This window comes from Ovis aries, chromosome 1 (genome assembly GCF_016772045.2).
Source record: "Ovis aries strain OAR_USU_Benz2616 breed Rambouillet chromosome 1, ARS-UI_Ramb_v3.0, whole genome shotgun sequence".
Taxonomy (NCBI): Eukaryota; Metazoa; Chordata; class Mammalia; order Artiodactyla; family Bovidae; genus Ovis; species Ovis aries.
This window is the reverse complement of record NC_056054.1, coordinates 174028910-174056201: the sequence shown is the minus strand read 5'-3', so window position 1 is coordinate 174056201 and position 27292 is coordinate 174028910. Positions and strand designations below refer to the sequence as shown.

Here is a 27292-nt window from a genome sequence, read left to right as displayed (position 1 = left end):
TCAAATGAGTCAGTTCTTTGCATCAGGAGGCCAAAGTACTGGAGTTTCAGCTTCAGCATCAGTCCTTCCAATGAATATTCAGGACTGATCGATTTCCCTTATGATTGACTGGCTGGATCTCCTTGCAGTCCAAGGAACTCACAAGATTCTTCTCCAACACCACAATTCAAAAGCATCAATTCTTTGGTGCTGAGCTTCCTTTATAGTCCAACTCTCACATCCATAATAGACAGACCTTTGTCAGCAAAGTAATGTTTCTGCTTTTTAATATGCTGTCTAGGTTGGTCATAGCTTTTCTTCCAAGGAGCAAGCGTCTTTTAATTTCATGGCTGCAGTCACAATCTGCAGTAATTCTGGAGCCCCAAAAGATAAAGTCTGTCACTGTTTCTATAGTTTCCCCATCTATTTGCCATGAAGTGATGGGACTGGATGCCATCATCTTAGTTTTCAGAATGTTGAGCTTTAAGCCAGCTTTTTCACTCTCCTCTTTCACTTTCATCAAGAGGCTTTTTAGTTCCTCTTCACTTTCTGCCATAAGGGTGGTGTCATCTGCATATCTGAGGATATTGATATTTCTCCCAGCAATCTTGATTCCAGTTTGTGCTTCATTCAGCCCAGCATTTCACATGATGTACTCTGCATATATTAAATAAGCAGGGTGACAATATACAGCCTTGAAGTACTCCTTTCCCAATTTGGAACCAGTCAATTGTTCCATGTCCTATTCTAACTGTTGCTTCCTGACCTGCATACAGATTTCTCAGGAGGCAGGTCAGGTGGTCTGGTATTCCCATCTCTTAAAGAATTTTCCACAGTTTGCTGTGATCCACACAGCAAAGGCTTTGGCATAGTCAATAAAGCAGATGTTTTTCTGGACTGTCTTACTTTTTCGATGATCCAACATATGTTGGCAATGTGATCTCTGGTTCCTCTGCCTTTTCTAAATACAGCTTGAACATCTTGAAGTTCTCAGTTAGTTCACTGTTGAAGCCTGGCTTGGAGATTTTTGAACATTACCTTGCTAGTGTGCGAGATGAGTGCAAATTTGCGATACTTTGAACATTCTTTGGCATTGCCTTTCTTTGGGATTGGAGAATGAAAAGCAACCTTTTCCAGTCCTGTGGCTTAGTCCATGGAGTTCTCCAGGGCTGAATACTGGAGTGGGTAGCCCTTCCCTTCTTCAGGGGATCCTTCCACCCAGGGATTGAATCCAGGTCTCCCACATTGCAGGTGGATTCTTTACCATCTGAGCCACAAGGGAAGCCCAAGAATACTGGACTGTAGCCTATCCCTTCTCCAGCAGACCCTCCCAACCCAGGAATCGAACCGAGGTCTCCTTCATTGCAGGTGGATTTTTTACCGACTGAGCTATCAGGGAAGCCTCAGACCAATTTCATCCAAGAATCATGTTACTAAGTCCCATGTCTCTGCTTTGCTCCACATGCAGTCCAGCTTTCTTTGTGGTAATAGTACAGCTGCGGGAGTCTCCTGGGCTTGACTTCCACACACTTTCAAATTCCAGTGAAAATAGTATTTTCAGCCAGCACCTCTTGTTTAGAAATTTCCCAGAAGCCCAAGGCAACTACTTTTTGCATGTCCTAGGCTCACCTGGGTTATGTTCTCATCCCAGCTAGCAGGCTGGCCACCCAACTCCCTAACTGGTTTCTCCTGGGAGTACCATCTTAATTAAGTTATTTGCACCTAAATCTTTACCTAAGCAGCTGAATGTACTGAACCCCCCTGGCAGGTTATCCTTGAAATTCCTGAGTTGTTCTTTTTCATCTTAACAATTCCACAAAAGCTGGCATTTCCCTCTGAACAAGACACTCATCTTCTCACACATTCTCTTTCCTAGGTTCTGTGTTGCTTCTCCTGTCCCAGCCTCCTACTTCACCTGCCCCGCTCAAATCTCTCCCATGTGCCCTCTGAAAACATTATTCCACACTAAACTGCCTTTTCCCTGCCATAACCAGCTGAGATTTCTGCTGTTTCCCAGCCTCAATTGAAACCTGATTCATCCCCAAAGGTTCCATTTCCTTTTCTTCTCTTTTTTTCTTAAGAAAGGGTGACTTTTTCCACCTTCTCTCACAATGAAATCTACAGATAAACCTGGCAACCTCCATTATACAACAATGATCTTTCCAAACCTGTCTTTCCATAGGTACACTCCTTTACCTTTCTCTAGATTTCATTATGAAAATCAAAATTTCTTCTGAAGTGACTCTTGCTCCTACACAGGAGGGCCCCTGGGAAGAGGCAACTATATTAAGTCAAATCTACACACAGATATCACCAGATGATCAATACTGAAATCAGACTGATTATATTCTTTGCAGCCAAAGATGGAGAAGCTCTATACAGTCAGCAAAAACAAGACCGGGAGCTGACTGTGGCTCAGATCATGAATTCCTTATTGCCAAATTCAGACTTAAGCTGAAGAAAGCAGGGAAAACCACTAGACCATTCAGGTATGACCCAAATCAAATCCCTTACGATTATACAGTGGAAGTGAGAAATAGATTCAAGGGATTAGATCTGATAGAATGAGTGCCTGAAGAACTATGGACGGAGGTTGGTGACATTATACAGGAGGCAGGGATCAAGACCATCCCTAAGAAAAAGAAAGGCAAAAAGGCAAAATGGTGGTCTGAGGAGACCTTACAAATAGTTGAGAAAAGAATAGAAGCTAAAGGCAAAGGAGAAAAGGAAAGATATGCCCTTTTGAAAACAGAGTTCCAAAGAATAGCAAGGAGAGATAAGAAAGCCTTCATCAGTGCCAACATCCACTGGATCATCAAAAAAGCAAGAGTTCCAGAAAAACATCTACTTCTGCTTTATTTACTTCTCTATCAAGGTAATGGAGTATAAATCAAAGAAAAGAAAAAATTTCAATAAGAAAATCTATATAAAACCTTAAAGAGATGAGGAGTTAAAGAGGCCTTTTTGATGGAAATAAATCTTTGACAAGATGTTAAAAGGCTGGGTAATTAGTTGTGAACTGTAACAGTTGCCATTTAAACCCCTATTTGCTCTCCATTTAAAATGAGAATGTGGAGGTTGAGAGAGTAAGCAAACTACTCAAAGTCACAAAGATGTTCAAGCAGTGGACCTGAGTCCCATTCCAAAGCCTACTCTCCTTCCATTCCATGCTGTGTGCATCATCAAGAGGCTAAGAAGGCAATCGTCTTTTGGGCATGTCCAGGTGTGACTGTTAGGTAGGTAGAACAGGGAAAAGGAGTCCAAAATGGCGGTGGCTAAAAGACAAGGAAGGGAAAAGCCCGCGAAAATAGAACAAAAGAAGGTCCGAGGACCGGAGTGAGGACCTCAGGTAAAACAAACAACACTCCTGGCTGGCCCAATTTACATAGGACAGGCCCAGGGAGAGATAAACATATAAATAGAGGCGCCAAAGCAAGCTCTCTCTCTCCCGCGCGCCGGGGCGCTCTTCTCCTCGTGTCTTAAGATCGACGTGCCCTCACGCCTCGAAGATGGATTCTCCTGCTATCTTCTAAATAAAATAGAGCTGTAACACTGATGTGCCTAAGAGCTATAACACGGTTTGTCCCGAGAGCTGTGACGCGCCAAGGGCTTTAATGTCCGTCACTCCAAATCTTTGCTGTGACGAGACAAAGAATCGAGGAACATACTCGCGTGACATCACCATCACAGCTACACTTCTTTGGAGAGATACGGTTTCTGGATGTTCTTGCCTTCCAGGTGAACACTCAAACTCAGGCATATAAAGTAAATAAAGTCAACTACAAAAAGTTGATCTTACAAAGCTCTCAGGGGTTTTTTGTTTTTTTTTTTTGCTGCCCACAAAGACAGCTTAAGCAAAGAGAAAGACCTCCTTCACCCAGTCACATGAGAAGCTCTGCTGTGGTCCACTTTGTATTTAATAGAAGTCACTCAGTAACTCTTAGGATTCCCTGATAGCTGTTGGTAAAGAATCCACTTGCAATGCAGGAGACCCCAGTTCAATTCCTGAATTGGGAGGATCCACTGGAGAAAGAATAGGCTACCCACTCCAGTATTCTTGGGCTTCCCTTGTGGCTCAGCTGGTAAAGAATCCACCTGCTATGCGGGAGACCTGGGTTTGATCCCTGGGTTGAAAAGATCCCCTGGAGAAGAGAAGGGCTACCCACTCCAGTATTTCACCCTGGAGAGTTCCATGGACTATACAGTCCATGGGGTCCCAGAGTCAGACGCAACTGAGCAATTTTCACCTTCACTTCACTTTCAGCAACTCTCGGTGATGTGACAGGAAACTTGCTACATATGTTAAAAAACATTCCTTTATTTGATCCTAGCAATAACTCTATAAAGTACACACTAATATGACCATTTTATAGATGAGTACACTGCGGGGCAAGGAATTAAATAATTTATTACAAATTCATCACCAATGGCAAGGCCTAAGTATAAAACACACTGCTATTAACCTCAAATCAAGATGGTGGAGTAAAAGGACTTGTGCTCATCTTCTTCTGTGAGAACACCAAAATTTCAACTAGCTGCTGAACAACCATCGACAGGAAGATGATGGGACCTACCAAAAAAAGAAAACCCATGTCCAAGCACAAAGCAGAAGCCACAAAGAGATGGCAGGAGGGGAACAATTGCATTACAATCAAATTTCATACCCGTCGGGTGGGCGGCCCACAACTGGAAAACGATAATACTAAAGAAGTTCTAATGCTGTTGCAAAGGTTCTAGGCCCCACATCAGACTTCCTGACCTGGGAATCCAGCTAAGGGACTGGGAACCCCCAGGGAATCTAACTTTGAAGGACAGCGGGATTTGATTATAGAATTTTCACAGGACTTGGGGAAGCAGAGACTCTAGGAGGGCACAAACAAAAATTTGTGTGCACCAGGACCCAGGGAAAAGGAGCAGTGACCCCACGAGAGGCTGAGTCAGACCTGCCTTGAGTGTCTGGGGGGATTCCTGCGGAGGCATAGGTCAGCAGAGGCCAGCCATGGGGACAGAGACACTGGCAGCAGCAATCTTGGGAGGCATAAATCCTTCTGGAGGGCTGGCCAGAGAGGAAAAAGTGATTTTTGTCCTCAAGCTATTAGGGCCAATCCTTCCAGTTCATTCCCACAAATTCCACAGAAAGAATACCTAAGGAGTTGAGGCAAAAGCCACCAGACAGCCTCCTCTGGTCCACTAAGAGCTAGCACTACCATAGGAAGAAGCCCATTGCACTTCCAATCTGCCTAGATCCTGTAATCCCTGATCTGTGTCCTCAAAAGCCTCATGGTCACCAGCAATGCCTCTATCTACGTCGATCAGGGGCACAGCCATGACAAAACTCTTTCAGATTGCTGGCCCCTGAGGCAGCCAGCCAAGAGAGTGACCTCTAGCCTGAGAGCCGTTCCTGGAGCTAGAGCTCCACCTCACTCCTGAATGTGCTCTTGTAACTTTCAGCTCCTAGCAAGGCTAGGCACTTCCATACTTGGGGTCTAAGTAAAAGTACACAGTAACAGCATGGATCACAAGTCCCTTGCAAGTGTATGACCTGACAGATTAGGTTAGTAGTTTCAATACTACTTCCCAGACCCTTACGAAGTGGTCAAAGAGACCGGAAAGTTTCACTGAGAAAGGAGAGTTCGGTCCACAGGCTTCATCTATCTCTGGCCGCTCCCCTGGAGGAGACAATGAGTGCCTCTTGACATTAGCAGGTTGGTATAATCCCCTGACAGGGTTTCTGCCATATGAGGTCACCGTGGAACCGCAGATTAGGACACAGCTCTTGCTTTGCACTTGCTTGTGCATCTCTTTCAATCAATCACACACAGGCACACCGTAGAGTTAGTAAAGTAAAGCAGAAAACACGTTTACTAGGAGAACAAGGAACTAAATCTCGGAGCATCTATACCTTGTCCTGAAGAATTCTGGATGAGCCACCAAGATGAAAGGTTGCTGCTACAAGCCACGATGCTGGGATTCTTGGCTTTTGGAGGAGAGGAATTCAATCCTGGGCCAGTGACGAGGCTTGATTGCTCACAGCTCTTTGTGTAATAAAGCTTTATTAAAGTATTAAAGAGACAGAGAAAGCTTCTGACATAGACATAAGAAGGGGACAGAAAGAGTGCCCCCTTGATAGTTTTTAGCAAGGAGTTATATACCTTTTTGGAGAAGGCAATGGCAACCCATTCCATCACTCTTGCCTGGAGAATCCCAAGGATGGAGGAGCGTTTTAGCAAGCTGCTAGTTAGAGAAAGGAAATGCCTCAAAACTGAGAGAGTTGCACCAGGCCCCTCACCCACAACATGCATTTTGAGATAACATTGGCACAAGGTGAGCCATTCAGGGCCATAAAACAATTGACATGAAACTTGAAGAAAGGCAAATTTCCAAGCAAATACATAGTTCATTAACATAGCTTAAGAAAGATATTTTCAAGAGAAAAATGCATTGGTTAGCTCAAGGTCTGAGATAAAGTTAAGTTCAGGTGGAGCCAGGTGTCTCCATAACAACACAGGATTAGAAGAGAAAAGGAAAAAAACAAAAAGTTTGCTATTTGCACTTTTAGTTCCTCCTGCCCCTCGGGGATCTCAGGCCTCCCTACTGAGGCTGTTAACATTCTCACTACCAAACAGTCTATAGACTCCTGGACTGAGTACCCTCAGGCCAAACAACTAACAGGGAGAGAGCACAGCCCCACACATCAGCAGAATTTGAATTAAAGGTGTACTGAGCATGGCCCTGCCCACCAAAGCAAGACCTAGTTTCCCCACAGTCAGTCCCTCCCATCAGGAAGCTTGCATAAGCCTCTTAGCCTCATCTACCAGAGGGCAGATAGAAAAAGCAAGAAATATAATCCTACAGCCTCTAGAATGGAAACGACAATCACAGGAAGTGAACCAAGATGATCACATGGATCACAGCTTTGTGCAACTCAAAGAAACTATGAGCCGCATGCCCTGTAGGGACACTGGAGAGAGACAGGTCATGGTGAAGAGTTCTGACAAAACACAGCCCACTGGAGAAGGGGATGGCAAACCACTTCCGCATTCTTGCCTTCAGGACCCCATGAACAGTATGAAGAGGCAAAAAAGATACGACACTGGAAGATGAGTCCCCCAGGTTGGTAGGTGTCCAAAATACATATGCTATTGGTGAAGAGCAGACAAATAGCTCCAGAAAGAATGAAGAGACCAGGCCAAAGTGGAAACAACACTCAGTTGTAATGAACGTACAGTCTGATACGGTAAAGAACAATATTGCATAGGAACCTGGAATGTTAGGTCCATGAATCAAGGTAAATTGAACATGGTCAAGCAGGAGATGGCAAGAGTGAACACTGATATCTTAGGAATCAGTGAAATTAAAATGGACGAGAATGGGTGAATTTACTTCAGATGATCATTAAATCTACTACTATGGGCAAGAATGCCTTAGAAGAAATTGAGTAGCCCTCTTAGTCCATAAAAGAGTCCGAAAAATGGCAGAATGATCTCGGTCTGTTTCCAAGACAAAACATTCAACATCCCAGTAATCCAAGTCTATGCCCTAATCACTAATGCCAAAGAAGCTGTGGTTCTGTGAAGACCTACAAGACCTTCTAAAACTAACACTAAGAAAGGATGCCCTTTTCAACACAGGGGATTAGAATGCAAAAGTAGGAAATCAAGAGACACCTGGAGTAACAGGCAAGTTTGGCCTTGAAGCACAGAATGAAGCAGGGCAAAGACTAAGAGAGTTTTGACAAGAAAACACCCTGGTCATAGCCAACACCCTTTTCCAACAACACAAGAGATGACTTTACACATGAACATCACCAGATGGTCAATACTGAAATCAGATTGATTATATTCTTTGCAACTTAAAATGGAAAAGCTCTTAATATAGTCAGAACAAACAAGACTGGGAGCTGACTGTGGCTCATATCATGAGCTCCTTATTGCATAATTAAGGAAGAAATTGAAGAAAGTACGGAAAACCACTAGACCATTCAGATATGACCTAAATCAAATCCCTTATGATTATATAGTGGAGATGACAAATAGATTCAAGAGATTCAATCTGGTAGAAAGAGTGAATTCCAATTCCCTGGAGTAACAGGCAAGTTACTTGAAGCACAAAGTGTACACCCACATATGGAGTTTGTACTGGAGGAAGGACAGGCTCTACTGATGAGCATGTATTTAACAATTGAGACAGTTTTGCCAATATACTCCTATTAAAGATGGTTCTTTAAAAGTAATAAAACAAAGAATATCTAAAAGTGAACTGAGGGCCCAAAGAGAACTAGAGTCTTCAATTCCTGGGTGAAACAACACAAGATACAGAAAGATTTGCTTTGCAGTTATAATTATGAAGTCTTTATCAAATTCCAAAGGTTAATCTCACATGCAATCTTTAAACATAATGTACACTGTCAGTGATAAACTTAGCTGCTTGTTTTCCTGAGGTACCCAGACACGCCTGGATGGTGAGTTGGTTATGGAGTAGATTGATACCTATCCTTTTTATATCCATCCTACCCTACTGCTTATTTAATGTATGCATTCTGACTGGATGGTGTCCCCACTAACTGGCTACTGTCCCTGCCTCAAGGGTTTATAAATATTTTGAATATACCCTTGCTTGTGAATAAATATTAAATACATACTGTACAGGTGAAAACTAGAAACAATTATGGCAACTGATTATAGGATAGACCAGTTTGTCACAATATGACCAGTCATCTATATCTGATAATATCTGAGCAGAAGGAATATAAGCACAACATAATTTATCTTATTGAGAAAGACCAAAAAAGATGGCTTAGTTTGAGAAGCTCTCTGATGGCTCAGATGGTAAAGAATCTGCCTGCAATGCAGGAGACCTGGGTTTGATCCCTGGGTCAGAAAGATCTCCTGGAGAAGGGAATGGAGAATTTCATGGACAGTAGAGCCTAGAAGGTTTCCATCCATGGGGTCACAAAGAGTTGGACATGACTGAGCAACTAGCATTTTCACTCTGGGCTTCCCTGGTGGCTCAGATGGTAAAGAATCCTCCTGCAATGCAGGAGACCAGGGTTCAATACCTGGGTTGGGAAGATCCCCTGGAGAAGGGCACGGCAACCCACTCCAGCATTCTTGCCTGGAAAATTCCATGGACAGAGGAGCCTGGCAGTGCACAGGCCATGGGGTTGCAGAGTTGAGCACACCTGAGCAACTGCTGCTGCTGCTGCTAAGTCACTTCAGTCGTGTCCGACTCTGTGCGACCCCATAGACGGCAGCCCACCAGGCTCCCCCGTCCCTGGGATCCTCCAGGCAAGAACACTGGAGTGGGTTGCCATTTTGCCGTTTCCTTCTCTAGTGTATGAAAGTGAAAAGTGAAAGGGAAGTCGCTCAGTCGTGTCCGACTCTGTGCGACCCCATAGACGGAAGCCCACTAGGTTCTTCCATCCATGGGAGTTTCCAGGCAAGAGTACTGGAGTGGGGTGTCATCGCCTTCTCTGCCTGAGCTACTAACACCCTTTAAATAAGGAATAAGATTGTTGGGACACAAATCCCGGCTCTTATACTTGACTCTGTGGCATTGGACAGAAATGGAGAAAATCTCTTAGATGGTTTGGAGGATTAAGCAAATCAATGTGTATAAAAGTATTCAGAACAATGTCTTACATATAGTACACAAATAAGTTTTAACTGTTATTAAAGCCTTGGAATTCAGAAATGAGCCCCAACCCTGCCTTACCAACAATTACCAAATAGAGTTTCAGAAGTTGCCAAAGGCTTTTTTGCCTTATAATCATGAAGGATAAGAGTACTGGGAATAAAAAATACTCATATTTTTATTGTCTAAAGTTTCCACAGGCAAATAAAAGTATTTTAGAGGGAAAAGTTAATAAATAATAATAATAATAATAAATTAAATAAATAAAAAGCATCTTAGCTCTTAGGACTATTTCAATATACCCCCGAGGAGATGATCTTTCCTGTAACTGACTAGATATAGGATGCTTTTTACAATGTCTTAGCATTTTATGAATTTGAAATTGACTCTAGGATTATTTATCAACATGTGTGTGCTCAGTTGTCTCCAACTCTTTGCAACCCCATGACTGTAGTCCACCAGGCTCTTCTTTCAATGGAATTTTCCAGGTAAGAACACTGGAGTGGGTTGCCATTTCCTTCTCCAGGGGCTCTTCTTGTTCCAGGGATCAAACCTGAGTCTCCTGCATCTCCTGCATTGGCAGGTGGATTCTTTACCACTTGTGCCACCTGGGAAGCCCAGGGTTATATATGCTCTATATTTATTAAGTCATTGCTTTCAAACAGGTTTTTGCAATATACCTTAGCCGGGTTTGAAAGTGCTTGTCATACTCCAAGACCCACCAGCACTAGATATTTTCAATATTTTGCTAATAAAAAGGGGCATCTTGGTTTTGCATTAATTTACATTTATAATGCTTTAAACAAATGAGACATCTTTGCTAAATATTTTAGCTTGATGCCTATGTTTCTTAGAAACAGCTTGAAAGGATTTGTGCAATTATATCAAAAATTACAGTAAAAATTGCTTACATAATTATAGGTAAAAGATCATTAAATGTTTAGGGTTTTAAAAAATATAGCACAGCTTTAAAAAGGGGTATAGTAAATTCTTTATAGAGATCAAATGATTAGATGAAATGATTCAAAGAATGTATAAATTTAAAAAGTCTATTTTATGTGCTTCTTAAAAATACTTAATGTAGACTGAGGTAGAGCTTGGGTGATATGGGACAGCATGAGAAGGAAGGCCCAGTTTAACCAGACTGGGTTTAAAAGGAAAAATATGGCTAAGGTAGTGCCAAAACAATGAGTAAACTTTTAAACATATTACTGGGAAAGAACATTTAGTGAAGTACTCAACTTTGTATAAGACAGTGGTGTTTTTCAAGAGAATACTTACTTCCTTAATGTGAAATGATATTGAACTTTATTATCCAACAGATAGAAATATTACTGAAGTCAGTAACATTGATCTTGTACAAATCAATGAACTGACAGGACATTCTAGTGATTTCAGCTAAGGCAGATAGAAGATGAGGCAGCAAGAGAAAGCTTTTTTCTTTAGAAAGTGACCTCCACACTGCCTCTAATCTATATTAGATAAAAAGAACCCCATTAGCCAAAGATGGTATGTAGAACAGAATTTGGGTGGCCACGGCAAAGACACATATGAAACGGAAAGCATTAAAGTAATAAAGCTGTAAACGTACTTTTACATATCTCTGGTTGTTATCTTAATATCTGATTGATTGGGAATTCTTAGCCTGAACTCTTAAAAACAGCTGATAAGAAGTGATGTACAATTTATAAAATACAAGGTTCCAAGATCAAAAGCAAAGGAAGAGCAAACCTCTACTACTCAAAATTTAAAAGTAACCCTCTGAAGGGACATTTAGCAGGCTTTACAGAGAAAAATTCTGAAGAGATGATAAACAGCTGCCCCTTTTAGCTACATCTGATTCTTCAACAGAGAGGAATGCAATAGAGGGCATTATCACAGAGGCCTGATGGAAAGGACTTCAGAGAAAAGCAAGCCTCCAAGGGTAAACTCTACCGCAAAAGAAACAAACACATACATTTTAAAAAATCATGGAGTAAAAGAGACCCTAAAATATTTACTGGAAACTTTGCTTTGGGCCAAATTTGAGGTATTTTGAATGCATTAACACAACTGAATACAAATGAAAGGTGTACATACGTGAGAAAGAGAGTGTGTTGTTAGGAGAACCTAAAGTTAAACAAAGCAAGAATAGCAGGAGTTCTAGGATGACGTATGTTTATAGCTCCAGTTAAGTGGAATGAACTTGGACCCTAGTTTTCTTTCCTAGGAAAGTCAGGTCATAGTCCTAGGGAGTGTACACCCAAGGGCCAGTCTCACCTGGGAGCAGTCTGAGAAAGACTGGAATTTTCCTGAGTAGGCAATTTGGTCTTCCTAGGGCTTAAACCAAATCAAGGCGTGACTGGGCAGTTTGGTAGCCCCCGAACTGCTGTTGGGGAAATCTCTACATGTCTAGAGTTGGAAGTCAGATATTCATTTACAGATATTCAGTTACAGATATTCATTTAAAGAGTCCAAGAGGATGCTGTAAAGTAATAGTTTAGAACAGTTTCCACTCCTCCAAGTGTCTGGGAATTTCTCATTGACCCAGACACCTATGATTTCCTTACTATACAATGTATACTTAGTTACTGACCAGAGCAGGGAGGGGCTGCCCAGGATCCCCAGTTACTGATCAAAACATTCACACAAGGTTGGTCTTGTCTAAGTGTCTGGAAGAAAACTAAATCCAGGAATTGGTGCCTTCTCCAGCACAGACCAGCTGATAGAGCATGCTGAGGTGGGAAAGGGGTGTTGGGGGCGGGGGGCAGGCTGAAACTGGGCAGAACTTTCCTGCAAGGAGCCTAATTTACTTTAAGTTCAGGATTCTCAGTTTTATGAGAGTATATTAAAATACCATGTTACAATGCGATTAGGAAATTATTTGTCTTATCTCTATTCTGAAATAATGATGATCAATATTTATGGAACACGTTCTACACACCAGGCATGTTGCTAAGCACTTTAAATACAGTTTGTTTCTTCACAGCAAACCTCAGAGGTCCTGTCTACCTCACTTTAAAAATTAAGAAACTGAGGCTCAGCGAAAAATATACAATTGCTTAACGTGGAACTGGTATTCATGTCAAGGATTATTTGCCTCTAGAGAGTATGATCCTAACCACCACGAGTTATCATAACTTTTCATGAAAATTTGCTTATAAATGTAGGAGATGATACCAGTTTACTGTTTAGACAGAAGGATTTCCTCCACATTTTGGGGAAATGTGGAAAATCTAGTTTTCTTTCTCAGGTAGCAGCAACACAAAAACATAAATTATCTTTTAGTATTTTTTTCCTAATGTCTCAAGTCCCAAACAACATAAATCTAATGAGAATTAAATCTTAATTTGTTGAATCCTTTCTTAGGTATTAAAAAGGCTTTGCTTAATGATTCCCTTGAGACAGTGTAAATAAGTAGCCAATTCAGCTTCTTATTTTAGAATTCAAAAGTCAGTTGATTCTGCTAGAAAACCATATTTCTTTTTTTTCCCCCTCACAGGGAGAAGAGATGTATCCTTGGGTCAGCTAACAAGCCTCTGTAGTGTAACTAGAGGAATGATCAGAGGTGAGAATACACCCTTAATTTCCCTAAATACTTTTCAGAGCAAACATTTCTCATCCCTCCTTCACGACTTTATCAGAAGATTATGATGTCTGTCCTTTGTGTTTTATCATTTTTGCTAAATTATTTGAAATATTTCAGCACGATCCTCCAAGAAAACCTTTTAGTAAGCACATTTTTTACAACTGTAGATATGTGCCTTAAATCAATCTACAATTGACAGTCACAAAAACCAGTCACAATTTTTTATTAACAGAAAAATAATTTTTGTGTCATTCATGCCCTATTTTAAGTTTTAGGTACATACAACTCAGGAAAAAAATCTTACCTTACTTAGAAGTGTAGGCCTTCCAGGTGATCACTAAGCAGTCCATAAGAATACAGATTGAATGCAGTCTGAGTCAGAAAGCAAAGTCTAAGGTGTATTTGATTACTTGCCTATGATAGATCAAGGAAACCAATAATGTAATGCAAGACTCCTGACCCTATGCAGATCAGGGTCAATACAGACGTTTAAAGTCCAGAAATCAGGACGCCCAGTTACAGATAGTATAATGGAGCAGCTGGCCTCTTTGGTTTCATGCTTTGCATGCCATGCTTCACCATCAGCAAGACCCAGGCAGCCTCCCTGGGGTGGGACTGCTCTCTGGTCTCCAGGTGCAGAGCAAGCCTGTCTAGTTTGCTAGATTACTACAATCACCTGCTGCTGATTGCAGCGAGTGCTGATGGTGCCATGCAAGAGCCATAGCCTTGCACAGAGTCAGCACATCTGCACCTATAATTCTCACTGCAGTTCTCATTGGGAGCATACTCAAGATGAACAAACTCAGCTTCAGAGAACAGCTTTCTTTGTAAAGACTTCTCTGAACTCCGTGGGGAGACCTTAGCAGTGCATGCCTCTGATTTATGCTATTGCTATTATAATTACTGGGTGTTCACTTTTCTCTCTCACACACACACTCATGCATGTGGAAGACACTAGGCATCATGCTTTACTCACTCCTAGCAATGTGCACAACTAGCAATGTGCCTACTACACACTAGCATGTAGTAGGTGGTCAGTATTTGCTTGTTACTGCACAAGGACATTAGACTCTTTGAAAGGACTTCAGCAGGACTCTCTTGTCTGGATCAAACGGCACACAAACTCCTTGATCCTGTGGCCCTGGCTGACTATCTAGCCTCCGTGCATTACTGCCTGCATCCACTTAGCCTCCTGCCAATGGAGACACTTGGAGGAGAAGGCAGGGTATATTGGGGGGAGGGGGAACTCTTCCCTCTTTCTCTCCCTCCTCCTTCTACTCAGCACTCACCAGTGAGTCTTTTACTACTCCCTGAAAGCTGAACTGGAGGTTGCTGTTCCCCTCCCAGGATCCTCAAAGTCACCCATGCCAACTTTAATCACTATTTAATAAGATTCATTATGAAATAAGATCAAACAAGGGCTTCCTTTAAAGACGCAGGCAATCCCAACTTTCACCTCTGAGTCCCCAGGGCCACACAGTTCCTCATACATCACAGCCACTCTAATATTAGTTTAAGGAAATAGCTAAGATCCTAAAGCCCACACATGGGGAGAACAGACTTTCATGGAATCTCAAAATAGAAGAACCAGATAGTCTTTGAACAGTTTTGAAGTCTTAAGATGAAATATCATATAGGTTTTTATTATGCAGAGACTGTTAAAGCTGAAGTAAAAACAGAATTAAGGTTTTTAAGAATATCAATAGATGAGAGATGAGGGTTGCTCTGAGGTTAATGTCACAGAGAAAGTTACCTCAACATTTATACTACAACTAAAGACCAGATCAACAGCTGTAGGTTATGCACCTTTCCCTTGAGATGGATTTGTCACTACCTCTCCAGGAAGGGGAACATGAAAGGAAGCAGGATGAGCCATTAGGAACTAGATTAGGGAAGACCACAGGGTCACTGCTTGCAGAGGTTCTATTATTAAACTCTGACAGCTGTTACCAATCCAAGTACGTATCAGTTTGGATTCTCCTCTGCCAAGTTCCTCCATAATGTCTTCAAGTTGCTGGGAGGAGAAATGGCATATGGAATATTGTTAACATTGATCGTATCTATCATGCATATGCACCTACTCTAAGGCTCAGAAGAGAATTTAAAGTAACACTGGCATTTAACACTTATTAAATTTGCAAAAGTTCTGAAGAAATAGAAGTATAACTGTCATGTAACTTGAGGATGGGAGAGTAGTTACTGCTGAATCCTCAGAGATCAAATACGGCTGAAATTAATAATGCAACCAGAGTCTTTCAACTGTCAAAACATTGCAGAAGTGAATTTGAGCTTTAAAGTGGAGGGGTAGACAGACATGACTAAAATTTAGACAATCTTCAATTGGTCTGAAAGGCAGACTAGGCATTATGTATTAGGCATTTGCTAAATCAGTTCTATCAATATTTATTTCTAACAAGAAACAATCTCCTAGTACTAGCTAGTAGAAAATTTGATCTGTTAAATTCACACACTTGTTTTCGATGTCTGTCCTCGTTTGTGCATTTCCTCCTGTCCTGGTCCATGGCTGCTACCGAATTGTCACATCGTATGCTGGGGTTTCTCATTCTTCAAGATTCTATCTGTGACCTCCTCTTTGTTCTCTGTTTTCCTTGTATTTTCACACATCTCATGTACAGAACAGCCTCAAAAATTTTCAGTTTTATAGTGTGTTATCATTTAAATTGCTTCCATGTGCAATTCTGTGTGTCTATTCTTCCATTCTGTGTGTCTATCTTGTTCATCCCAGGGATTCTCTGTTTCCTAGAGAGAATCATAAAGGAGAGAAAATTAACACCCTTCAGTGTTCATTTGCAGCCTGGAGGGGTCAAGGTTTTCCTTTCTTCAGGGTCTCTTGTTGACAATTTTGAAAGTTTTCTACACGGTTCCTTAAAACATCCCGCCCCCACCAGGACAAAGCCCCAGCTATCCACGGGAATTGTTAACTCAAGAATGCCCTTGGGTTCGCCCTCCCTCCCTCCCTCCTTCCTTCCTTCACTCTTCTCAGGACCCTCCACCATTTGGGTTCCCTTCCTCAATTCAACTACTTGCATGAAAGACTCAGCTCAGGCTCTGCTTCTTGGAGAAACCCAATTACTTAAGGCCAGGAAAACATTCTTTTGATTTTCTGGTTCATTCTTATTACCCTATCAATCACCAGAGCTAAAACTCAATACTCTTTTCCACTTACAATCACAAAGAACAGCCTCAAGACTTAATATTTGAATATCAAGTATAACTTCCATAAGTTCTATTCAGCCTTGCACACATTAGGTGGTTAATAAGGGAAAATTGTGGCTACTTTTAAGGTAGTGATTACTTAAAAATGATGTATATGTAAATATGAAAAGAAATACATAAATTGCCCTTTTGCAGATGACTTAAAATAGCTAGAAGTAGCTATAACTTCCCAGTGACATTTCTAGGATCAGTTTAGAGAGTTCTACATCTATAAACCTTCCTAGCTGTTTTCTTTTCATCCTATGTTTTCTAAAAAAAGTAAAAACTTAATTCTCATGGCTTCTTATTTTATATATATATTGATGGTTTATAGTCTTACAGAATGGAGAAAACACAATGATGTCCTTAAAGCTTTGAGGTTTATAATAGCAATAATACCAATGCTTATCCACTGTAATTATCTATACATATATGTATTAATGGGGGTTACTTTCATTAATTTTATAAAGATGGAACATGATCATCTTATCTGTTTCTGGTTAAAAAATTAACAAAATCCCTTGGACAAAGTACCATATTGCTATCAGCTTCACATATCAGCACAGTATTAAGAAAACCAACTGCTGAATGTGAAACTATTTTTGATTTGGAAAGGAAAAATCTAAGTATAAGTAGTAGTACCAAAAGGAACAGTTCTATGCAGCTTATGCAGACTATCAGATCAGTTAGCCACAACGCGTCTGATTTAAAAGCCAACAAAGATCATTTTATAATATCTGACAGATACCAGAAATCAAGCAACCTGAATGTAAACATTACTGTGATTGCTTGTCACTAAAGATTGAGATGCTGTGTATTATGTTATAAATACGAAGCAAAGGAATCAAGACCCAGCTTATGAATCTCAGATACACTGGCTGAAACATTCATCAATGTGGAAAAACTGAATTTTTTCCAGGGTTTTCCAAAAGAACACACAGAGTCAATATAGAGTGGCCGAGGAATCTATTTCTCTCAAAGTCTAAAACAGATATACCTATAAATAGGTATCAGTTACTTCCATGAACACCAGAATTATCCACATAATTAATAATACAATTTTTAAAGAACATTTAAAAGTGTAGTTTGCTTGAACATAAAAATAATAACAGGCCATGTCAGTGGAAAAAATAATAAAGTGAAATCTGTTTCCATGACTGCTTTTAATTCCTGAGGAAAAATGTATTGTTTTTGTTGTTCAGTTGCCCAGTCATGTCTGACTCTTTGAAACCCCATGGACAGAAGCACGCCAGGCCTTCCTGACCCTCACTACCTCTGGAAGTTTGCCCAAGTTCATGTCCATTGCATTGGTGATGCACAATTAAAAAAAAAATTATTGAAGCTCTAAGTAATTCACTCCTTAGTAAAAAAAATAGAATATCTTTGTTTCAGTAAGCCCATCTTTTCACTTTGTATTCCACTAGAACATAGCTTTCCACAGGTACACTGTCATGGCTTTCCCTATTCTCCAATATTATAACCAAAATTAGATTCATATTTACATGACTGTCTTGGTAAAAACAAAATTATGAAAGTGCTCTGATCAATTTTGCTTAAAATCTTATACTATGTTGACTTGGCCACCATCAGTTGGAGTGCACAGAAAAGAGCCAGATGTTCATAGAACAACAATGACTGAGGATAGTAGACATCACAAACAGCCACTACCAGTGGCCACCTTGTAATGGTGCAAATGGTCAACAAGTTTCAACAGGTTCCACAGCAGAAAAATCTCTCTGGAGCTCATGGTAAGACTAAGGCATCAAATTCTGGGAGACGGGACGGACTTTATTGGATATGCATTATGAAGTCGTCACTCTGTAGGAAATTATATACTTGCTCTGGAAACGGGGCAATTACGTGAAATGTTAATGAATACTTTCAGACAAAAGAAGTGTCAAAATAGCAAAGTGGGATTGGATTTTATGAGGAGGTTAATTTCCAAAGTCAGCATATAAAGCAAAACACTTGCAAAGTCAAAATTATCTCTGAAAGTCCTGACAAAAATCCCTCACCACATAAGAAACAGACAGAAGTATCCCAAGTTTAACAGAAGAGTTTGTCTTTTAGAGCTTTATTATTTAAGCATGGCAACAGACTACTATTTCTTTAGTTCAAAATACTATTTTTCATTTGAGGACCCAATGTAATTGACATGCATTTCAGGTCTATGTGGTACTAAAAATACCTATAAAAGCAATATATTCCTGAAGTGAAGTGCAGTGAAGGTCGCTCAGTCATGTCCGACTCTTCGCAACTTCGTGGAATGTAGCCTGCTGGGCTCCTCTGTCCATGGGATTATCCAAGCAAGTATAGTGGAGTGGGCAGCCAGTCCCTTTTCCAGGGGGTATTCCCAACACGGGGATTGAACCCAGGTCTCCCGCATTGCAGGTGGACTCTTTATTAACTGAGCCACCAGAGATATTCTTAATCACTATGAAATAGCTGCACTCAAAACTACACAACATGACTTACAGAAAGTCACAGAACACTGTGTGGTATCAATTACCTTTAAGACATGGTGAGGTAGTTTCACTTCCATATGAAAGCAACAGAACTTGAAGTCACTCCCAACTCTAAGGTATGGGTCTATGAAATAAGTCTTTTCTATAAGAAAGCAGTCAGTAAGTACTGATCCACAATTAAGAAAATCAGAAAACCCCAGTGCAAAATGCTACCTCTGACCTGTCACCACTAAGCCTCTAGGTCAGCACCCATGTCAATCACCTAAGTCTGAATTCACAGTTTCGATTTTTGACTCAGTGTCAGAATTGATGGCCCTCTGACACAGGACTGTGTCCAAAGGTTGGGTCAGATTTTTAGTCTAAGCTTTAGCAACAGACCTATGTTTGAACCACAGAACCACTTTTGGTGTTTTTTTTTTCTTTCACTTTTTGAGATAATTATAGATTAATGTACAGTTGTTAAGAAATAATACAAAGAGATCCTAGGTACCCTTTACCCAGTTTCCCTGCAAAACTAGTATAATATTAGAATGAATGTGTTAGTTTCCTTGGACTGCCATAACAAAGTATCACAGTTTAGGTGGTTTAAACAACTGAAAGCTCTTTTGTCACTGTTCTGAAGGCTTGAAGTCTGAGAACAAGCTGTCAGCAAGGCTGGTTCCTTCTGAGGTCCCTTGACCTCAGAAGCTAAAGTTCAGGTGCACTGAACACCTCAAGGTGTTTGTTGTCAAGGTTGTTGGTTTCTCTTGGCGTGTCCATGGCTCCCCCCCCCCCCCCCCCGGGTCTTTATGTCTCCCCTCTGTATGTGTCTTTGTCTGGATTTCTTCTTAAAAGCAAATGACTCATATTGGATTAGGACCCTTTCTAATGACCTCATTTCAATGTAGGAACCTCTTTAAAGACTGAATCTCCAAATATGATTACATTCTGAGATCCTGGTAGTTAGGATTTCAATTATGAATTCTGGTGGAGGAGGTGTAAAATTCAGTCTGTAACAATTAGGGTATTGATATTCATACAGTGAAGATACAGAACATGTCCATCACCACAAGATTAGCTCATATTGACCTTTTTAGGCACATTTACCTCCCTCCTCTCACCCTACTTAACCCCTTAACACCTGGAATTTATTCATCTTTTCTCCATTTCTATAATTGTGTCATTTTGAGGATGTCTTATAAATGGTACAGATAGTATATTACTTTTAGGGACTGTCTTTTTAAACTCAGCAGAATTCTCTGGTGATTCATGTGGCATGTGTCACTAATGCATTCCTTTTTTAAGACTGAGTAGTATTCTATAGTGTGGGTACTACAGTTTAACCACTCACTAGTTGAAGGACATGAGAGCTGACTTCAGTATTTGGCTGTTATCAGTAAATCTGCCATAAGTATCTATGAACATAAGTATCTATATTTTTTTAAAGAAACTGCTTATTTCCCAGAATAGCTGTACCATTTATATTCCCTCCAGCAGTATGAGTAATTCACTAGCAATGTGAGTGATCCAATTTCTCTGAATCTTCACCGGCATTTGGTGTCACTATTTTTTAATCAGCATGTGGTGCTGTCACCATTTAGCTATTCTGATAGGTAGGCAGTACTGCATTGTGAGTTTATTTTGCATTTCCCTGATACCTAACAATGTTAATATCTTTTCACATGCTAACTTATATATTCCAGTGACATGTCTGTTTATGTTTTTCCTCATTTTCTAATGATTTGCCTATTTATTGTTGAGTTTTAAGCACATTTTATATATTCTAAATACTAGTCCTTTGTCAGACACATGGTTTACAAATATTTTCTGTCTGTAGGTTGTCTTTTCATCCTTCTAACAGAGACTTTTGCAGAGCAACAGTTTTTAGTTTGAGACTTTAGATCGTACTCTTACATTGTATTTTAATTGATTTTTTCTGATACAGATTCAGTGGGGAAAGGTAGGGATGTCATTTCTGTACTGTCCAGGGAGTGTGTAATTTCCTCGGTTCTGTCTCACCGTGGAAAAATTTGAAGTGGTGGGCCAGTGTTGCAGCTTGTTTACAGCTCAGTTTTATTTGACAAGCAAAGGAAAATATATCCTCAAGGCGTGAGGGCAGGTTGATCCAAAAAAAGAGAGGGGCTTAATTTTGGCTCCTCTTTTTATAAATATTTTTTCTCTTCCCCCTGAGCCTGCCCTATGTAAACTGGGCTAGCCAGGAGGACTGTTGGTTTCACCTGAGGTTCTCACTCCAGTCCTCAGACCTCCCTTTGTTCATTTTGGAGGGCTTTTTCCTTTGTCTTTTAGCCAACACTATTTTGGATTCCTTTTTCCTATTCTAACTGCCTAACCCTACTACAGAGTGAGGTGGAACTCCAGGGTCCCACACAGTCTCTGCTGGCACTCGGGGGCAGGCAAAGTTCTCCTTACTGCCTAGGAGGGACAAAACTCCCAGTTTCCTATTCAGCCTTCTCTCCCACCACCCCTGTAGGGGGGCGTGGCACTTTCTTACAGCCTCTAGAAATTACAAGCCTCAGTTCTCCCACCACCATTTTTCTGTGATGTTTGGTATAAATTGAGAGGCTATTGTCTAAGTTTTCTGTCTTGCTAGGATTTCCCTTTCTGGTTTGTTCAGTAGAGAGAACAGACTTTTGTTTCGGCCCTTTCATCTATGCCTGTGGGCGATTCCAGTTGCCAAAGTCTAGAGTTCAAGGGCTTCCCTGGTGGCTCAGACAGCGAAGAATCTGCCTGTCACGTGGGAGACCTGGGTTGATCCCTGGGTCAGGAGGAAGGCTAAGAGGAAACCCAAGGAATTCTCTACACTGTATCTCCTTGGGTCCTGGATGTCCTAGTCTGTTGTCCTTTCTCTTTCTACCTTTAAGAGCCTTATATTCTTCTACACACAGTGTCCAGGGTTTTTACTGTATTTAGTGGAATAAAAAGAGACAGGTGCTTCCACTTAGTTGGCCTGGAAGCAGTGATAGGGAAGCCCTTCCCTGTCACTTTAGCTTCTGTGAGATCCGGGAAACATCCACCTCATAGAGTGGTGCAGAAGACTAAACAAGACAATATATAAGGTGCTTGACTCACTGTAGACAGTGCACTACTGAATCGTTTCTCTTTGAAATGAAACTATGCCACCAGCCTTCTGATCTTTCAGGTGCATTTTACAAGACTTCCTCTGAATCTTCTAGTTCCAGGGATCAGCCCACTCAATACCAATAAGACTATTTCTGCCTTTCCCCCTTGGAGTTGGCCATTTCATATAGGGATGTGATTTCCTTAACAAAGCCCCTTGTCTATAGCAGACACTCAAACATCTACTCAAAAGAAAGTTCCTCCTGTATCATTGTGAATTTTAGGAGTGCCTTGGGGGCAATTCTCTCACAACAGGGCCATTTCCCTAGTAATAGCATGGGGACGACACCAGACATTTACCTCATACGATCAGTGGCTCCACATGCCAACCTTCTCGTCTGAATGATATCCACACCTTAAAAAAAAAAAAAAAAAAAAAAAAAGGCACACTGCCAGAATAATGCAATAAAATCCTCCCATTATCACTGGTCTTTCCCTGACTTTTTTCCCCCCAGTTCCACCACTGTTCCACAACAGGGGGAAGTAAAATTATAGTAAAGACAGCAAAACGGAAGAGGAGACAGTTCCAGCAGAGTCAAAGACTATTGTGTAAGGGAGTTACATACAGACACCACAAGGGAGGATTCAGGCTTCCCTCCCAGCAGTTACAAACCAGGATTTCCTTCACTGTAGAACAGCAATACAGGGACATAGATAGTGTAATGTACAGATACAGAGTACTATTTCTCCCGAACTAAATTCTTGGATGAGAGCTATGCATAATCAAATTTAACTATAACATTCCAAAAGCACATTATTGGGTGAAGAACACTTTTAAAATAATTTTGCAACTCTAAAACAATGGGCTATGCAATGAGAGTTTCTTTCAGCTATTAAATAGTTATTTAGAGCTGGAGACAATAACCCTGAGGTTAATTGGTTCAGCTTCCAGGTTCTAACAAGTTAAAGTCATCTGAAGGTGAAGATGATCTAATGTGTTTTGAGAAACCTCAGGTACGTCAATTTGGTTGCCACTCCAGTGGTCTGTTTAAAACATTTACACTTCCTTAAAAACAATAAATGAACCCATCTAACTTTTTACATGCTCATTTTAAAAGATTTTTCTGAGAGATGTAAATTCAGAATCTCCAACCTACTTTGAAGGAGAGTTGAAGGGAAAAAATTCCTTAGAAGGAGCCTATTTTATTTGAAGATCAGATGTGTGTATATTTCTGTGGAATGGATTTTGTCTCTGCATGTTACACAAGGAAATCCCATTCCCAGAAACATAGATTTATCATCTCCATATGAGTCAGATATGTCCTCATATTTTCTCTCCTATTCATCTGTAGATGTCAAGTTTACCCAAACTTGGATTGTATTTCTTCAGTTACCAGTGGATGTGAAGAATGTTTCAAATGACAAGGAAACTGTTTACTTACCTACATACTTTTTTAAGAGGCTTGAAGACAAGTATCATATTTCTTCACCCTGTCATCCTAGCAACTAGGGTCCTCATTACCTGGAAAGTAATAAGCACTTATTGAACGAAAGGAGTGTGAAAGGAGAAGAAAAACAAAAGGAGTTAACTCAAGCATTTATCTTTAAAACTTATGATGAGTGCTCAAGTTAGTGTTCTAGGGGGAGAAGACACTTAAAAGATTTTTATAGGCTATATTAAGGAAGGTCAATTTCATTATGAAAGTTCTTGAAGGGTATGAGAAAACTGAGGTTGTGTTATTAATAATCACAGAAGAAAATGCAAGGACATCAAGATTGGTTTAGCAGCCGTTGATAGGATGATTTGGTTTAGTAAGAATTGGAGAGGAAATTGAGGCTAAGGTTTTTCAGGGTTCAGTGGAAAATTTTTAGTCTTTCAGAATCTTACACAGGAAAAATAATGTAACTGGGTACCTCAGAAATACATATTTCTACTTTTCAATGGATTGAATGCTGCCTTACAATAAGAGCATTCAAAATAGCCTGTGGGGATAGAAAGGAGAAGATGACAGAAGATCAATAGAAACACGAAGGTTCTAGAAGTACAACAGGTAAACCAGAAAGCAGTAAGTTTTGTTAACAGCAGTTTGTGTTAGATAACAAAGGAAAGCAGCAAGCTGGCTTTAATCAAGGAAATATTTGAGGACAAACAGGTTATTTTCCCTGAACTAGTTAACTTTTTTCCTTCTCCTCCACTGGGAGATTTCCTCCCAGGAGTACTTTTGGGTAAGTTAGATTTTTATTGAATGTTGATTTTATTTAAAGGATCTAATTACCAAAATATGCAATTTGAATAAGAAATATTTGGGGGGAAGTTGGAATTAAAGAAAGTGTATAATAAAGAGCTATCAGTATTTACAGTTTGAGAAGTACGGTAGATTAAATATCCTAAACAACCATTCACAACCTAAGTATTTATGTAAATATTTTAAAAATCTTCTATAAAATGTCAATAGACAAAATTAAGGAACATAAGAAAAAAATTCCCTCAAATTACTTAAAACCAGGAATGTTGGATAAATAGGCACCAAATCCATTTCTTGACCTGTCAGTTTCTGAGGAACCCTAGAGAGTCTCAAGGAGATTCTTTGTGAGCTAAAATGAGGAAGAACTAAGTCCTATGTCCCATCTAGTTAGGGAATCTAATAGAACAAGTGTTAGTCAGTCAGTCATGTCCAACTGTTTGAGATCCCATGGACTGCAGTCCACCAGGCTCCTCTGTCCATGGGATTCTCCAGGCAAGAATACTGGAGTGGGTAGCCATTCCCTTCTCTAGGGGATCTTCCTGATCTAGGGATCAAACCTGGGTCTCCTGCACTGTGGGCAGATTCTTTACCTTCTGAGCCACAAGGGAAGCCTTAGTATTCTAACAAAATATCCTAATACTCTAACAGAATATCCTGCATAAAATTTTGACTCCTTCAGAAAATAAGGTAAAAAAAGAACATTGCCCCAAAAGATGACATCAAGAAAACATGCCTTTCAAACATGGTGCTAGGTGAAGGGAAAAGAAAACAAATGTCTCCCAGAGAACATATAAACGTCAACTAGCTGTCAAGTTCACTGTCAACACTCAAGCTACCTGTGTAGTCCAAGGAAACCCGAAGCACAGAACTAATTTGCAGTTGTACTGGATTAGTTGTACCTCCAGGATACTAAGATAAGAAAATATCAATCCTCTATAGGAACTTAACGATCACCCAGAACTCTTAAGAGTTCCCACAGATAAAACTCCAAGAAAACTGAGCACCTCCTTACACATACCAAAAGACAAATCACAAAGTAATAATGAAAACGTATTATGAGTAAGAACTGTCAGAAATAGACCCATAAACAGTTCAAATATCAGAACTATCAATGAGAACAAAAAGCAAATATATTTAAAGAAACGAGATCTTTTGAGAATGAGCTAGGAACAAGAGATTTCAAAGAACAAGAACTAAGAGATTTAAAACACAATCAAATAGAATATGTACAAAGGAATATAGTGCATAAAATATAAAGTTCAGAGTATGAATTAAAAAGCTAATTTTATTTGCTCTGTCTACACTGGAAGTATAATTTGAAAAAAAAAAATCCAAAATGCATCTTAGAAGGACTGATACAGAAATATACGGGAGACAGCAAGAGACATGGAGAAGAGAACAAACAGAACAGAACAGAACGTCTGACTGGAGTTCCAGAAGGACACGAGAGCCTGAGGGAGAGACGGACCAGTCAGTTCAGCTCAGCCGCTCAGTCGTGTCCGACTTTTGGCGACCCCATGAATCGCAGCACGCCAGGCCTCCCTGTCCATCACCAGCTCCCGGAGTCCACTCAGACTCACGTCCATCGAGTCAGTGATGCCATCCAGCCATCCCATCCTCGGTCATCCCCTTCTCCTCCTGCCCCCAGTCCCTCCCAGCATCAGAGTCTTTTCCAATCAGTCAACTCTTCGCATGAGGTGGCCAAAGTACTGGAGTTTCAGCTTTAGCATCATTCCTTCCAAAGAAATCCCAGGGTTGATCTCCTTCAGAATGGACTGGTTGGATCTCCTTGCAGTCCAGGGGACTCTCAAGAGTCTTCTCCAACACCACAGTTTAAAAGCATCAATTCTTTGGCGCTCAGCTTTCTTCACAGTCCAACTCTCACATCCTAACATGACCACAGGAAAAACCATAGCCTTGACTAGACGGACCTTAGTCGGCAAAGTAATGTCTCTGCTTTAGATGGATAATGGCTGATAATTTTTATAAGTATTAAAATGTCAAGATTTCCTAAAAGTCTGAAGCAGAAAAAAATAAAACCATACACTGACACATCATAAATATTAAAGAAAGGTAGATTATGAAGTTAGTCAGAGAGAAGTTGAAAGACAGCCTATAAAATACAGGCAACAGAACAATGGTTGCACTCTTGAAAGACTATCATGGAAAGTAGAAGATGGAGAAATAATATATGTAAGATAACATCATTGCATGCCTAAAGACATTCTGAAGAAAAAGATATTAAATTATTCTGGTTTTTTACAACCAGAATAAATTCACTAAGTAAATTCTAATGAATGTGATTCGAAAAGAAGGGAAATGATCACAGACAAAAGATCTGAAATGTAAAAAGCAATGTGTAGCCTCTAGCCCACATCTAATTTGGCAGCATAAAAGTACAAAAGCACATTGCTCAGATCTCCCTTTAAGGGAGAACCTATAACAAGGAATACAAGCCACTGACAGTCTCTAGCTGTAGCATCTTCAGGATCTACTGCTGTGTTTGGGCCAAAGACAATCCTCCCCAGACAGCTCCCAGCCAATGACAGAAAAACAGCAGTACTGGAATGTGATTGCTTCTGGCCAATGCCAGCATTCTGTGATGCTGTCTTTGCCCTGGAGCTCTCTGTCAAACTCAAGACACCTTAGCTTCACACTTTTCCTGTCCAATCTAGCCTTCATGCCTGACCTATTTCATAAACGTCAGATCTGCATCATAGTCAGAAGGCTTTCCCTTTTCCTGCTTACTTTCCTCTTTATATTTCACAGGCATTACCAGCAAAAATAAACAAACAACAAAAAAAACCTCATCAGGTCAGGGCTAAGAGTAGGAAAGGCGGGATTAGGGTTTGGCTCATTCATAGCAATGGGGTTCATGGGCAAAAATAGGAGAGAGGTGGTGGTGCTTAAATACCATAAACCAGGGACCCTTAACAACCAGCAAATTTAGAAGGGCAGCTAAGGGGCTTATCCCACAGGGGACTGCAGTGTCCAGAGACAAAACAGACCAGCAGTTAGTAAGGATGTGTTACTACATACAAACAAAATAAGGTAAGAATGGAAAAGCAGAAAGCTGAATGCAGTCATCTCTTTTAAAAGTCACATTCTTCTGTGTAGTTCCCAAACTC

General features: G+C 40.4%; 1 protein-coding gene and 1 long non-coding RNA gene across 6 annotated transcripts in view; one reads left to right on the top strand and one right to left on the bottom strand.

The window, feature by feature from the left end:
• HHLA2 (HHLA2 member of B7 family) overlaps nucleotides 1-27292 on the bottom strand; it is a 153542-nt gene that overhangs the window by 93517 nt on the left and 32733 nt on the right. For 3 of the 5 annotated variants that reach the window (XM_060404268.1, XM_060404267.1, XM_042230931.2), the window contains exons 2-4: nucleotides 23361-23440; nucleotides 22279-22333; nucleotides 15652-15940 (exon numbers count right to left, since the gene is read on the bottom strand). The exons of 1 other annotated variant lie outside the window; for it this stretch is intronic. The gene's annotated coding sequence lies outside the window, so the exon portion shown is untranslated. Of the gene's footprint in view, nucleotides 1-13484; nucleotides 15195-15651; nucleotides 15941-22278; nucleotides 22334-23360; nucleotides 23441-27292 lie in introns of all 5 variants that reach the window. One more of the 5 variants, XM_042230925.2, reaches the window with a different exon arrangement.
• The window catches only part of LOC121816373 (uncharacterized), a 34088-nt gene continuing 18887 nt past the window's right edge, over nucleotides 12092-27292 (top strand). The window contains exons 1-2 of the long non-coding RNA XR_006055940.1: nucleotides 12092-12331; nucleotides 13094-13159. This is a non-coding gene — a long non-coding RNA (uncharacterized LOC121816373). The remainder of the gene's footprint in view (nucleotides 12332-13093; nucleotides 13160-27292) is intronic.